This window comes from Tachypleus tridentatus, chromosome 13, assembly GCF_004210375.1.
Source record: "Tachypleus tridentatus isolate NWPU-2018 chromosome 13, ASM421037v1, whole genome shotgun sequence".
NCBI classification, from domain to species: Eukaryota; Metazoa; Arthropoda; class Merostomata; order Xiphosura; family Limulidae; genus Tachypleus; species Tachypleus tridentatus.
Window position 1 is genome coordinate 16,091,144 of NC_134837.1, and position 15,700 is coordinate 16,106,843.

Below are 15,700 nucleotides of genomic sequence, written 5' to 3' on the forward strand. Positions count from 1 at the left end.
TCAGTATTAACAAAGTACAGGTTTTATGATTTCAGTAAGAACAATGTACAAGTGTGATGATTTAAGTAGAAACAATGTACAAGTGTGATTATTTCAGTAGGAACAATGTATAGGTGTGATGATTTCAGTAGAACAAGGTACAGGTGAGATGATTTCAGTAGGAACAATGTACAGGTGTGATGATTTCAGTAGGAACAATGAACTGGTGTGATGTTTTTAAGTAGGAACACAGTACAGGTGTGATGATTTCAGTACAAACAGGGTACAAGTGTGATGATTTCAGGAGGAACAATGTACAAGTGTTATGATTTCAGGAGGAACTATGTACAGGTGTGATGATTTCAGTAAAACAATGTATAGGTGTTATGATTCCATTAGAAACAACGTACAGGTGTGATGATTACATTAGAAATAATGTACAAGTGTGATGATTTCAGCAGAAACAATGTAGAGGTGTAATGATTTCAGCAGAAACATTGTAGAGGTGTGATGATTTCAGGAGAACAAGGTTCAGGTGAGATGATTTCAATAGGAACAAAGTATATGTGTGATGATTTCAGTAGAAACAATGTACAAGTGTGATAATTTCAGTAGGAACAATGTACAGGTGTGATGATTTCAGTAGGAACAATGAACTGGTGTGATGTTTTTAAGTAGGAACAACGTACAGGTGTGATGATTTTAGTTGGAACAATGTACAGGTTTGATGATTTCAGAAGGAACAAATTACACGTGTAATGCTTTCATTAGGAATAAAGTACATGTGTGATGATTTCAGCAGGAACAACCTACAGGTGTGATGATTTCAGAAAAAACAATGTACAGGTGTGATGATTTCAGTAGGAACAAAGTACAGGTGTGATGATTTTAGTAGGAACACAGTACAGGTGTGATGATTTCAATAGGAATAACGTACAAGTGTGATGATTTCAGTAGGAACAAAGTTCAGTTGTAATTATTTTAGTAGGAACAATGTACAGGCGTAATTATTTTAGTATGAACAAGGTACAAGTGTTATGATTTCAGTAGAAACAGGGTACAAGTGTGATGATTTCAGGAGGAACTATGTACAGGCGTAATTATTTTAGTAGGAACAAGGTACAAGTGTTATGATTTTAGTAGGAACAATATACATGCGTAACTATTTTCCTAGGAACAAGGTACAAGTGTGATGATTTCACTAGAAACAAAGTACAAGTGTGATGATTTCAGTAGGAACAATGTACAAGTGTGATGATTTCAGAAGGAACAATGTACTGGTGTGATGATTTCAGTAGAACAAGGTACAGGTAGGATAATTTCAGAAGGAACAATCTATAAGTGTGATGATTTCAGTAGGAACAATGTACTGGTGTAATTATTTTAGGAGGAACAACGTACAGGTGTGATGATTCCAATAGAAACAACGTACAAGTGTGATGATTTGAGTAGGAACAAAGTACATGTGTGATGATTTATGCAGGAACAACGTAATGGTGTGATGATTTTAATAGGAACAAATTACTGGTGTGATGATTTCAGGAGGAACAAGGTACATGTGTGATGATTTCAGTAGGAACAATGTATAGGTGTGATGATTTCAGTAGAAAAAAAATTACATGTGTGATGATTTTATTAGGAACAATGTACAGGCGTAATTATTTTAGTTGGAACAAGGTACAAGTTTGATGATTTCCAGGTAATAATTAAAAAGTGTTATGATTTCAGCAGAAACAAAGTACAGGTGTAATGATTTCAGTTGGAACAAAGTACAGGTGTTATGATTTTAGTAGAAAAAGTACAAGTGTGAATGTTTCAGTAGGAACAATGTACAGGTTTTATTCTTTCAGTTGGAACACAGTACAGGTGTGATGATTTCAGTAGGAAGAAGTTGAAAGTGTGATGATTTCATTAGGAACAAAGTACAGGTGTGATGATTTCAGTAGGAACAAAATACAGGTGTGATGATCTTAGTAGGAACAAGGTAAAAGTGTGATGATTTCTGTAGTAACAAAGTACAGGTGTAATGCTTTCAGTAGAAACAAAGTACACATGTGATGATTTTAGAAGGAACACAGTTCAGGTGTGATGATTTCAGTAGAAACAAAGTGCTGGTGTAATGATTTCAGTAGGAACAAAGTACAGGTGTGATGCTTTTAGTTGGAACAATGTACAGGTGTGATGATTCAGTATTAACAAAGTACAGGTTTTATGATTTCAGTAGGAACAATGTACAAGTGTGATGATTTAAGTAGAAACAATGTACAAGTGTGATTATTTCAGTAGGAACAATGTATAGGTGTGATGATTTCAGTAGAACAAGGTACAGGTGAGATGATTTCAGTAGGAACAATGTACAGGTGTGATGATTTCAGTAGGAACAATGAACAGGTGTGATGTTTTCAGTAGGAACACAGTACAGGTGTGATGATTTCAGTACAAACAGGGTACAAGTGTGATGATTTCAGGAGGAACAATGTACAAGTGTTATGATTTCAGGAGGAACTATGTACAGGTGTGATGATTTCAGTAAAACAATGTATAGGTGTTATGATTCCATTAGAAACAACGTACAGGTGTGATGATTACATTAGAAACAATGTACAAGTGTGATGATTTCAGCAGAAACAATGTACAGGTGTAATGATTTCAGCAGAAACAATGTACAGGTGTGATGATTTCAGGAGAACAAGGTACAGGTGAGATGATTTCAATAGGAACAAAGTATATGTGTGATGATTTCAGTAGAAACAATGTACAAGTGTGATAATTTCAGTAGGAACAATGTACAGGTGTGATGATTTCAGTAGGAACAATGAACTGGTGTGATGTTTTCAGTAGGAACAACGTACAGGTGTGATGATTTTAGTTGGAACAATGTACAGGTTTGATGATTTCAGAAGGAACAAATTACACGTGTAATGCTTTCATTAGGAATAAAGTACATGTGTGATGATTTCAGCAGGAACAACCTACAGGTGTGATGATTTCAGAAAAAACAATGTACAGGTGTGATGATTTCAGTAGGAACAAAGTACAGGTGTGATGATTTTAGTAGGAACACAGTACAGGTGTGATGATTTCAATAGGAATAACGTACAAGTGTGATGATTTCAGTAGGAACAAAGTTCAGTTGTAATGATTTTAGTAGGAACAATGTACAGGCGTAATTATTTTAGTATGAACAAGGTACAAGTGTTATGATTTCAGTAGAAACAGGGTACAAGTGTGATGATTTCAGGGGGAACAATGTACAAGTGTTATGATTTCAGGAGGAACTATGTACAGGCGTAATTATTTTAGTAGGAACAAGGTACAAGTGTTATGATTTTAGTAGGAACAATATACATGCGTAATATTTTCCTAGGAACAAGGTACAAGTGTGATGATTTCAGTAGAAACAAAGTACAAGTGTGATGATTTCAGTAGGAACAATGTACAAGTGTGATGATTTCAGAAGGAACAATGTACTGGTGTGATGATTTCAGTAGAACAAGGTACAGGTAGGATAATTTCAGAAGGAACAATCTATAAGTGTGATGATTTCAGTAGGAACAATGTACTGGTGTAATTATTTTAGGAGGAACAACGTACAGGTGTGATGATTCCAATAGAAACAACGTACAAGTGTGATGATTTGAGTAGGAACAAAGTACATGTGTGATGATTTATGCAGGAACAACGTAATGGTGTGATGATTTTAATAGGAACAAATTACTGGTGTGATGATTTCAGGAGGAACAAGGTACATGTGTGATGATTTCAGTAGGAACAATGTATAGGTGTGATGATTTCAGTAGAAAAAAAAAATTACATGTGTGATGATTTTAGTAGGAACAATGTACAGGCGTAATTATTTTAGTTGGAACAAGGTACAAGTGTGATGATTTCAGAGTAATAATTAAAAGTGTTATGATTTCAGCAGAAACAAAGTACAGGTGTAATGATTTCAGTTGGAACAAAGTACAGGTGTTATGATTTTAGTAGAAAAAAAGTACAAGTGTGAATGATTTCAGTAGGAACAATGTACAGGTGTTATTCTTTCAGTTGGAACACAGTACAGGTGTGATGATTTCAGTAGGAACAAGTTGAAAGTGTGATGATTTCAGTAGGAACAAAGTACAGGTGTGATGATTTCAGTAGGAACAAAATACAGGTGTGATGATCTTAGTAGGAACAAGGTAAAAGTGTGATGATTTCAGTAGTAACAAAGTACAGGTGTAATGATTTCAGTAGAAACAAAGTACACATGTGATGATTTTAGAAGGAACACAGTTCAGGTGTGATGATTTCAGTAGAAACAAAGTACAGGTGTAATGATTTCAGTAGGAACAAAGTACAGGTGTGATGCTTTTAGTTGGAACAATGTACAGGTGTGATGATTCAGTAGGAACAAAGTACAGGTTTTATGATTTCAGTAGGAACAATGTACAAGTGTGATGATTTAAGTAGAAACAATGTACAAGTGTGATTATTTCAGTAGGAACAATGTATAGGTGTGATGATTTCAGTAGAACAAGGTACAGGTGAGATGATTTCAGTAGGAACAATGTACAGGTGTGATGATTTCAGTAGGAACAATGAACAGGTGTGATGTTTTTAGTAGGAACACAGTACAGGTGTGATGATTTCAGTACAAACAGGGTACAAGTGTGATGATTTCAGGAGGAACAATGTACAAGTGTTATGATTTCAGGAGGAACTATGTACAGGTGTGATGATTTCAGGAGGAACAATGTACAAGTGTTATGATTTCAGGAGGAACTATGTACAGGTGTGATGATTTCAGTAAAACAATGTATAGGTGTTATGATTCCATTAGAAACAACGTACAGGTGTGATGATTACATTAGAAATAATGTACAAGTGTGATGATTTCAGCAGAAACAATGTAGAGGTATAATGATTTCAGCAGAAACATTGTAGAGGTGTGATGATTTCAGGAGAACAAGGTTCAGGTGAGATGATTTCAATAGGAACAAAGTATATGTGTGATGATTTCAGTAGAAACAATGTACAAGTGTGATAATTTCAGTAGGAACAATGTACAGGTGTGATGATTTCAGTAGGAACAATGAACTGGTGTGATGTTTTTAAGTAGGAACAACGTACAGGATTGATGATTTTAGTTGGAACAATGTACAGGTTTGATGATTTTAGTTGGAACAATGTACAGGTTTGATGATTTCAGTATTAACAAAGTACAGGTGTTATGATTTCAATAGGAATAACGTATAAGTGTGATGATATCAGTAGAAACAATGTACAAGTGTGATTATTTCAGTAGGAACAAAGTTCAGTTGTGATTATTTTAGTAGGAACAAGGTACAAGTGTTATGATTTCAGTAGAAACAGGGTACAAGTGTGATGATTTGAGGAGGAACAATGTACAAGTGTTATGATTTCAGGAGGAACTATGTACAGGTGTGATGATTTCATTAGAAATAATGTGCAAGTGTTATGTTTTTAGCAGAAACAATGTAGAGGTGTAATGATTTCAGCAGAAACAATGTAGAGGTGTGATGATTTCAGGAGAACAAGGTTCAGGTGAGATGATTTCAATGGGAACAAAGTACATGTGTGATGATTTCAGTAGAAACAATGTACAAGTGTGATGATTTCAGTAGGAACAATGTACTGGTGTGATGATTTCAGTAGAACAAGGTACAGGTGTGATGATTTCAGTAGAAACAAGGTAAAAGTGTGATAATTTCAGTAGGAACAATGTACAAGTGTGATGATTTCAGTAGGAACAAAGTACATGTGTGATGATTTATGCAGGAACAACGTACATGTGTGATGATTTCAATAGGAACAATGTATAGGTGTGATGATTTCCTTCGGAACAAAGTACTGGTGTGTTGATTTCAGGAGGAAGAAGGTACAAGTGTGATAATTTCATCAGGAACAAGGTACAGGTTTAATTATTTCAGCTGGAACAACGTACAGGTGTAATGATCTCAGCAGGAACAATGTGTATATGTTTTGATTTCAGGGGGAACAAGGTACAAGTTTGATTATTTCAGGAGGAACAAGGTCCAAGTGTTGAGTTCAGCAGGAACCACATACAGGTGTGACGATTACAGAAGGAACAATTTAAAAGTGTGATGATTTCACCAGGAACAACGTACAGGTGTAATTATTTCAGCAGTAACAAGGTACAGGTGTAATGATTTCAGCTGGAACAACGTACAGGTGTGATGATCTCAGCAGAACAAGGTATATGTGTTATAATTACAGTAGGAACAAGGTACAAGTGTGATGATTTCAGGAATAAGAAGGTACAAGTGTGATGATTTGAGTAGGAACAACGTACAGGTGTGATGATTTCAGAAGAAACAAACTACACGTGTAATGCTTTCATTAGGAACAAAGTACATGTGTGATGATTTCAGCAGGAACAACCTACAGGTGTGATGATTTCAGTAAAAACAAAGTACAGGTGTTATGATTTCAGTGGTAACAAAGTACACGTGTGATGATTTCAGGAGGAACAACGTACAGGTGTGATGATTTTAGTTGGAACAATGTACAGGTGTGATGATTTCAGTATTAACAAAGTACAGTTGTTATGATTTCAATAGGAATAACATACAAGTGTGATGATTTCAGTCGAAACAATGTACAAGTGTGATTATTTCAGTAGGAACAAAGTTCAGTTGTGATTATTTTAGTAGGAACAATGTAAAGGCGTAAGTATTTTCCTAGGAACAAGGTACAAGTGTGATGATTTCAGTAGAAACAATGTACAAGTGTGATGATTTCAGTAGAACAAGGTTCAGGTGAGATGATTTCAGTAGGAACAAAGTACAGGTGTGATGATTTCAGTAGAAACAATGTACAAGTGTGATGATTTCAGTAGGAACAAAGTACAGGTGTGATGATTTCAGTAGAAACAATGTACAAGTGTGATGATTTCAGTAGGAACAATGTACTGATGTGATGATTTCAGTAGAACAAGGTACAGGTGTGATAATTTCAGTAGGAACAATGTACAAGTGTGATGATTTCAGTAGGAACAAAGTACATGTGTGATGATTTATGCAGGAACAACGTACATGTGTGATGATTTCAATAGGAACAATGTATAGGTGTGATGATTTCCTTCGGAACAAAGTACTGGTGTGTTGATTTCAGGAGGAACAAGGTACAAGTGTGATTATTTCAGTAGGAACAAAGTTCAGTTGTGATTATTTTAGTAGGAACAATGTAAAGGCGTAAGTATTTTCCTAGGAACAAGGTACAAGTGTGATGATTTCAGTAGAAACAAAGTACAAGTGTGATGATTTCAGTAGGAACAATGTACAAGTGTGATGATTTCAGAAGGAACAATGTACTGGTGTGATGATTTCAGTAGAACAAGGTACAGGTAGGATAGTTTCAGTGGTAACAAAGTACACGTGTGATGATTTCAGAAGAACAACGTACAGGTGTGATGATTTTAGTATGAACAAGGTACAAGTGTGATGATTTCAGTAGGAACAATATACATGCGTAAGTATTTTCCTAGGAACAAGGTACAAGTGCGATGATTTCAGTAGAAACAAAGTACAAGTGTGATGATTTCAGTAGGAACAATGTACAAGTGTGATGATTTCAGAAGGAACAATGTACTGGTGTGATGATTTCAGTAGAACAAGGTACAGGTAGGATAATTTCAGTGATAACAAAGTACACGTGTGATGATTTGAGAAGAACAACGTACAGGTGTGATGATTTTAGTTGGAACAATGTACAGGGGTGATGATTTCAGTATTAACAAAGTACAGGTGTTATGATTTCAGAAGAAACAAGGTAAAAGTGTGATAATTTCAGTAGGAACAATGTACAAGTGTGATGATTTCAGTAGGAACAAAGTACATGTGTGATGATTTATGCAGGAACAACGTACATGTGTGATGATTTCAGTAGGAACAATGTATAGGTGTGATGATTTCCTTAGGAACAAAGTACTGGTGTGTTGATTTTAGAAAGAACAAGGTAAAGTGTGATGATTTTATTAGGAACAAGGTAAAAGTGTGATGATTTTATTAGGAACAAGGTAAAAGTGTGATGATTTCGGTGGTAACAAAGTACAGGTGTAATGATTTCAGTAGGAACAAAGTACAGATGTGATGTTAATTTAGTTGGAACAAAGTACAAGTGTGAATATTTCAGTAGGATCAATGTACAGGCGTAATTATTTTAGTAGAACAAGGTACAAGTTTGATGATTTCCGGAGGAATAAGTAAAAAGTGTTATGATTTCAGCAGGAACAAAGTACAGGTGTAATGATTTCAGTTGGAACAAAGTACAGGTGTGATGATTTCAGTAGGAACAAAAGTATAGGTGTGATGATTTCAGTAGGAACAAAATACAGGTGTGATGATTTTAGTAGGAACAAGGTAAAAGTGTGATGATTTCGGTGGTAACAAAGTACAGGTGTAATGATTTCAGTAGGAACAAAGTACAGATGTGATGTTAATTTAGTTGGAAGAAAGTACAGGTGTGATGATTTCATTGGAACAAGGTACAGGTGAGATGATTTCAGTAGGAACAATGTACAAGTGTGATGATTTCAGTAGAAACAATGTACAAGTGTGATGATTTAGTAGGAACAATGTAAAGGTGCGATTATTTCAGTAAGTTTAGTAGTAACAATGTACAGGTGTGATGATTTCAGTAGGAACAATGTACAGGTGTAATGATTTTAGTAAGAACAATGTACAGGCATAATTATGATCGTAAGAACAAGATACAAGTGTAATGATTTCAGTAAGGAACAAAGTACAGGTGTAATGATTTCAGTAGGAACAAAATACAGGTGTGATGATTTCAGTAGGAACAATGTACAAGTGTAATGATTTTAGTAGGAACAAGGTACAAGTGTGATGATTTCAGTAGGAACAATGTACAGGTGTATATGATTTCAGTAGGAACAAGGTACAAGTGTGATGATTTCAGAAGGAACAATGTACAGGTGTGATGATTTCAGTAGGAACAATGTACAGGTGTGATGATTTCAGTAGAAACAAAGTACAAGTGTGATGATTTCAGTAGAAACAAAGTACAGGTGTGATGATTTCAGTAGGAACAAAAGTATAGGTGTGATGATCTCAGCAGGAACAAAGTTCAGGTGTGATGATTTCAGTAGGAACAAGGTATACGTGTGATGATTTCAGGAGGAACAAGGTACAAGTGTGATTATTTCAGCAGGATCAAGGTACAGGTGTAATGATTTCAGCTGGAACAATGCACAGGTGTGATGATCTCAGCAGGAACATAGTACAAAAGTGATTATTTCAGCAAGAACAACGTATAGGTGTAATGATCTCAGCAGGAACAATGTTTATGTGTGATGATTTCAGGAGGAACAACGTACAGGTGTGATGATTTGAGAAGGAACAAGGTATAAGTGTGATGATTTCAGGAGGAACAACGTACAGGTGTAATGATTTCAGCAGGAACAAAGTAGAGGTGTGATGATTTCAGTAGGAACAATATACAGGCGTAATTATTTTCGTAGTAACAAGGTACAAGTGTGATGATTTCAGTAGAAACAGGGTACAAGTGTGATGATTTCAGTAGAAACAGGGTACAAGTGTGATGATTTCAGTAGGAACAAAGTACAGATGTGATGTTAATTTAGTTGGAAGAAAGTACAGGTGTGATGATTTCATTGGAACAAGGTACAGGTGAGATGATTTCAGTGGGAACAATGTACAAGAGTGATGATTTCAGTAGAAACAATGTACAAGTTTTATGATATTACTAGGAACAATGTAAAGGTGCGATTATTTCAGTAAGTTTAGTAGTAACAATGTACAGGTGTGACTATTTCAGTAGCAACAATTTACAGGTGTAATGATTTTAGTAAGAACAATGTACAGGCATAATTATGATCGTAAGAACAAGATACAAGTGTAATGAAATCAGTAAGAACAAAGTACAGGTGTAATGATTTCAGTTGGAACAAAATATAGGTGTGATGATTTCAGTAGGAAAATGTAGAAGCGTAATTATTTTAATAGGAACAAGGTACAAGTGTGATGATTTCAGTAGGAACAATGTACAGGCGTATATAATTCAGCAGGAACAAGGTACAAGCGTGATGATTTTAGAATGAACAATGTAGAGGTGTGATGATTTCAGTAGGAACAATGAACTGGTGTGATGATTTCAGTAGAAAGAAAGTTCAAGTGTGATGATTTCAGTAGAAAGAAAGTTCAAGTGTGATGATTTCAGTAGGAAAACGTACAGGTGTAATGATCTCAGCAGGAACAAAGTTCAGGTGTGATGATTTCAGTAGGAACAAGGTATACGTGTGATGATTTCAGGAGGAACAAGGTACAAGTGTGATTATTTCAGCAGGATCAAGGTACAGGTGTAATGATTTCAGCTGGAACAACGCACAGGTGTGATGATCTCAGCAGGAACATAGTACAAGTGTGATTATTTCAGCAAGAACAACGTATAGGTGTAATGATCTCAGCAGGAACAATGTTTATGTGTGATGATTTCAGGAGGAACAACGTACAGGTGTGATGATTTGAGAAGGAACAAGGTATAAGTGTGATGATTTCAGGAGGAACAACGTACAGGTGTAATGATTTCAGCAGGAACAAAGTAGAGGTGTGATGATTTCAGTAGGAAGAATATACAGGCGTAATTATTTTCGTAGTAACAAGGTACAAGTGTGATGATTTCAGTAGAAACAGGGTACAAGTGTGATGATTTCAGTATGAACAATGTACAGGTGTGATGATTTCATTAGGAACAAAGTACATCTGCGAATATTTCAGTAGGTTTAGTAGGAAGAAGTTACAAGTGTGATGATTTCAGTCGGAACAATGTACAGGTGTGATGATTTCAGTAGAAACAAAGTGCAGGTGTGATGATTTCAGTAGAAACAAAGTACAGGTGTTATGATTTCAGCAGGAACAAAGTACAGGTGTGATGATTTCCGTAGGAACAATGTACAGGTGTGATGGTTTGAGTAGGAACAAAGTACAGGTGTTATGATTCCAGTAGGAACAACGTACAAGTGTGATGATTTCATTAGAAACAATGTACAAGTGTGATGATTTGAGTAGAAACAATATAGAGGTGTGATGATTTCAGTAGAACAAGGTTCAGGTGAGATGATTTCAGTAGGAACAAAGTACAGGTGTGATGATTTCAGTAGAAACAATGTACAAGTGTGATGATTTCAGTAGAAACAATGTACAAGTGTGATGATTTCAGTAGGAACAATGTACTGGTGAGATGATTTCAGTAGAACATGATACAGGTCAGATAATTTCAGTTGGAACAATGTATGTCTGATGATTTCAGTAAAACAATGTATAGGTGTTATGATTCCATTAGAAATAATGTGCAAGTGTGATGATTTCAGCAGAAACAATGTACAGGTGTAATGATTTCAGCAGAAACAATGTAGAGGTGTGATGATTTCAGGAGAACAAGGTTCAGGTGAGATGATTTCAATAGGAACAAAGTACATGTGTGATGATTTCAGTAGAAACAATGTACAAGTGTGATGATTTCAGTAGGAACAATGTACTGGTGTGATGATTTCAGTAGAACAAGGTACAGGTGTGATGATTTCAGTAGAAACAAGGTAAAAGTGTGATAATTTCAGTAGGAACAATGTACAAGTGTGATGATTTCAGTAGGAACAAAGTACATGTGTGATGATTTATGCAGGAACAACGTACATGTGTGATGATTTCAATAGGAACAATGTATAGGTGTGATGATTTCCTTCGGAACAAAGTACTGGTGTGTTGATTTCAGGAGGAACAAGGTACAAGTGTGATAATTTCATCAGGAACAAGGTACAGGTATAATTATTTCAGCTGGAACAACGTACAGGTGTAATGATCTCAGCATGAACAATGTGTATATGTTTTGATTTTAGGGGGAACAAGGTACAAGTGTGATTATTTCAGGAGGAACAAGGTCCAAGTGTTGATTTCAGCAGGAACCACATACAGGTGTGACGATTACAGAAGGAACAATTTAAAAGTGTGATGATTTCACCAGGAACAACGTACAGGTGTAATTATTTCAGCAGTAACAAGGTACAGGTGTAATGATTTCAGCTGGAACAACGTACAGGTGTGATGATCTCAGCAGAACAAGGTATATGTGTTATAATTACAGTAGGAACAAGGTACAAGTGTGATGATTTCAGGAATAAGAAGGTACAAGTGTGATGATTTGAGTAGGAACAAACTACACGTGTAATGCTTTCATTAGGAACAAAGTACATGTGTGATGATTTCAGCAGGAACAACCTACAGGTGTGATGATTTTAGAAAAAACTATGTACAGGTGTGATGATTTCAGTAGGAACAAAGTACAGGTGTGATGATTTTAGTAGGAACACAGTACAGGTGTGATGATTTCAGTAAAAACAAAGTACAGGTGTTATGATTTCAGTGGTAACAAAGTACACGTGTGATGATTTCAGGAGGAACAACGTATAGGTGTGATGATTTTAGTTGGAACAATGTACAGGTGTGATGATTTCAGTATTAACAAAGTACAGTTGTTATGATTTCAATAGGAATAACATACAAGTGTGATGATTTCAGTAGAAACAATGTACAAGTGTGATTATTTCAGTAGGAACAAAGTTCAGTTGTGATTATTTTAGTAGGAACAATGTAAAGGCGTAAGTATTTTCCTAGGAACAAGGTACAAGTGTGATGATTTCAGTAGAAACAAAGTACAAGTGTGATGATTTCAGTAGGAACAATGTACAAGTGTGATGATTTCAGAAGGAACAATGTACTGGTGTGATGATTTCAGTAGAACAAGGTACAGGTAGGATAATTTCAGTGGTAACAAAGTACACGTGTGATGATTTCAGAAGAACAACGTACAGGTATGATGATTTTAGTATGAACAAGGTACAAGTGTGATGATTTCAGTAGGAACAATATACATGCGTAAGTATTTTCCTACGAACAAGGTACAAGTGTGTCGATTTCAGTAGAAACAAAGTACAAGTGTGATGATTTCAGTAGGAACAATGTACAAGTGTGATGATTTCAGAAGGAACAATGTACTGGTGTGATGATTTCAGTAGAACAAGGTACAGGTAGGATAATTTCAGTGATAACAAAGTACACGTGTGATGATTTAAGAAGAACAACGTACAGGTGTGATGATTTTAGTTGGAACAATGTACAGGTGTGATGATTTCAGTATTAACAAAGTACAGGTGTTATGATTTCAGTAGAAACAAGGTACAGGTAGGATAATTTCAGTGATAACAAAGTACACGTGTGATGATTTCAGAAGAACAACGTACAGGTGTGATAATTTCAGTAGGAACAATGTACAAGTGTGATGATTTCAGTAGGAACAAAGTACATGTGTGATGATTTATGCAGGAACAACGTACATGTGTGATGATTTCAATAGGAACAATGTATAGGTGTGATGATTTCCTTAGGAACAAAGTACTGGTGTGTTGATTTTAGAAAGAACAAGGTAAAAGTGTGATGATTTTATTAGGAACAAGGTAAAAGTGTGATGATTTCGGTGGTAACAAAGTACAGGTGTAATGATTTCAGTAGGAACAAAGTACAGATGTGATGTTAATTTAGTTGGAACAAAGTACAAGTGTGAATATTTCAGTAGGATCAATGTACAGGCGTAATTATTTTAGTTAGAACAAGGTACAAGTTTGATGATTTCCGGAGGAATAAGTAAAAAGTGTTATGATTTCAGCAGGAACAAAGTACAGGTGTAATGATTTCAGTAGGAACAAAATACAGGTGTGATGATTTTAGTAGGAACAAGGTAAAAGTGTGATGATTTCTGTGGTAACAAAGTACAGGTGTAATGATTTCAGTAGGAACAAAGTACAGATGTGATGTTAATTTAGTTGGAAGAAAGTACAAGTGTGAATATTTCAGTAGGATCAATGTACAGGTGTGATGGTTTCAGTAGGAACAATGTACAAGTGTGATAATTTCACAAGGAACAATGTACAGGTGTGATGATTTCATTGGAACAAGGTACAGGTGAGATGATTTCAGTGGGAACAATGTACAAGAGTGATGATTTCAGTAGAAACAATGTACAAGTTTTATGATATTACTAGGAACAATGTAAAGGTGCGATTATTTCAGTAAGTTTAGTAGGAACAATTTACAAGTGTGATTATTTCAGTAGTAACAATGTACAGGTGTGACTATTTCAGTAGCAACAATGTACAGGTGTAATGATTTTAGTAAGAACAATGTACAGGCATAATTATGATCGTAAGAACAAGATACAAGTGTAATGATTTTAGTAAGAACAATGTACAGGCATAATTATGATCGTAAGAACAAGATACAAGTGTAATGAAATCAGTAGGAACAAAGTACAGGTGTAATGATTTCAGTTGGAACAAAATATAGGTGTGATGATTTCAGTAGGAAAATGTAGAAGCGTAATTATTTTAATAGGAACAAGGTACAAGTGTGATGATTTCAGTAGAAACAAGTTTCAAGTGTGCTGATTTCAGTAGGAACAATGTACAGGCGTATATAATTCAGCAGGAACAAGGTACAAGCGTGATGATTTTAGAATGAACAATGTAGAGGTGTGATGATTTCAGTAGGAACAATGAACTGGTGTGATGATTTCAGTAGAAAGAAAGTTCAAGTGTGATGATTTCAGTAGAAAGAAAGTTCAAGTGTGATGATTTCAGTAGGAAAACGTACAGGTGTAATGATCTCAGCAGGAACAAAGTTCAGGTGTGATGATTTCAGTAGGAACAAGGTATACGTGTGATGATTTCAGTAGGAACAAGGTATACGTGTGATGATTTCAGTAGGAACAAGGTATACGTGTGATGATTTCAGGAGGAACAAGGTACAAGTGTGATTATTTCAGCAGGATCAAGGTACAGGTGTAATGATTTCAGCTGGAACAACGCACAGGTGTGATGATCTCAGCAGGAACATAGTACAAGTGTGATTATTTCAGCAAGAACAACGTATAGGTGTAATGATCTCAGCAGGAACAATGTTTATGTGTGATGATTTCAGGAGGAACAACGTACAGGTGTGATGATTTGAGAAGGAACAAGGTATAAGTGTGATGATTTCAGGAGGAACAACGTACAGGTGTAATGATTTCAGCAGGAACAAAGTAGAGGTGTGATGATTTCAGTAGGAACAATATACAGGCGTAATTATTTTCGTAGTAACAAAGTACAAGTGTGATGATTTCAGTAGAAACAGGGTACAAGTGTGATGATTTCAGTAGGAACAATGTACAGGTGTGATGATTTCATTAGGAACAAAGTACATCTGCGAATATTTCAGTAGGTTTAGTAGGAAGAAGTTACAAGTGTGATGATTTCAGTCGGAACAATGTACAGGTGTGATGATTTCAGTAGAAACAAAGTGCAGGTGTGATGATTTCAGTAGAAACAAAGTACAGGTGTTATGATTTCAGCAGTAACAAAGTACAGGTATGATGATTTCCGTAGGAACAATGTACAGGTGTGATGGTTTCAGTAGGAACAAAGTACAGGTGTTATGATTCCAGTAGGAACAACGTACAAGTGTGATGATTTCATTAGAAACAATGTACAAGTGTGATGATTTGAGTAGAAACAATATAGAGGTGTGTTGATTTCAGTAGAACAAGGTTCAGGTGAGATGATTTCAGTAGGAACAAAGTACAGGTGTGATGATTTCAGTAGAAACAATGTACAAGTGTGATGATTTCA

At 35.6% G+C, this 15,700-nt stretch overlaps 1 protein-coding gene across 1 annotated transcript in view; it reads left to right on the plus strand.

The window, feature by feature from the left end:
* LOC143239467 (uncharacterized) overlaps nt 1-15,700 on the plus strand; it is a 386,069-nt gene that overhangs the window by 346,540 nt on the left and 23,829 nt on the right. The window lies entirely within an intron of this gene.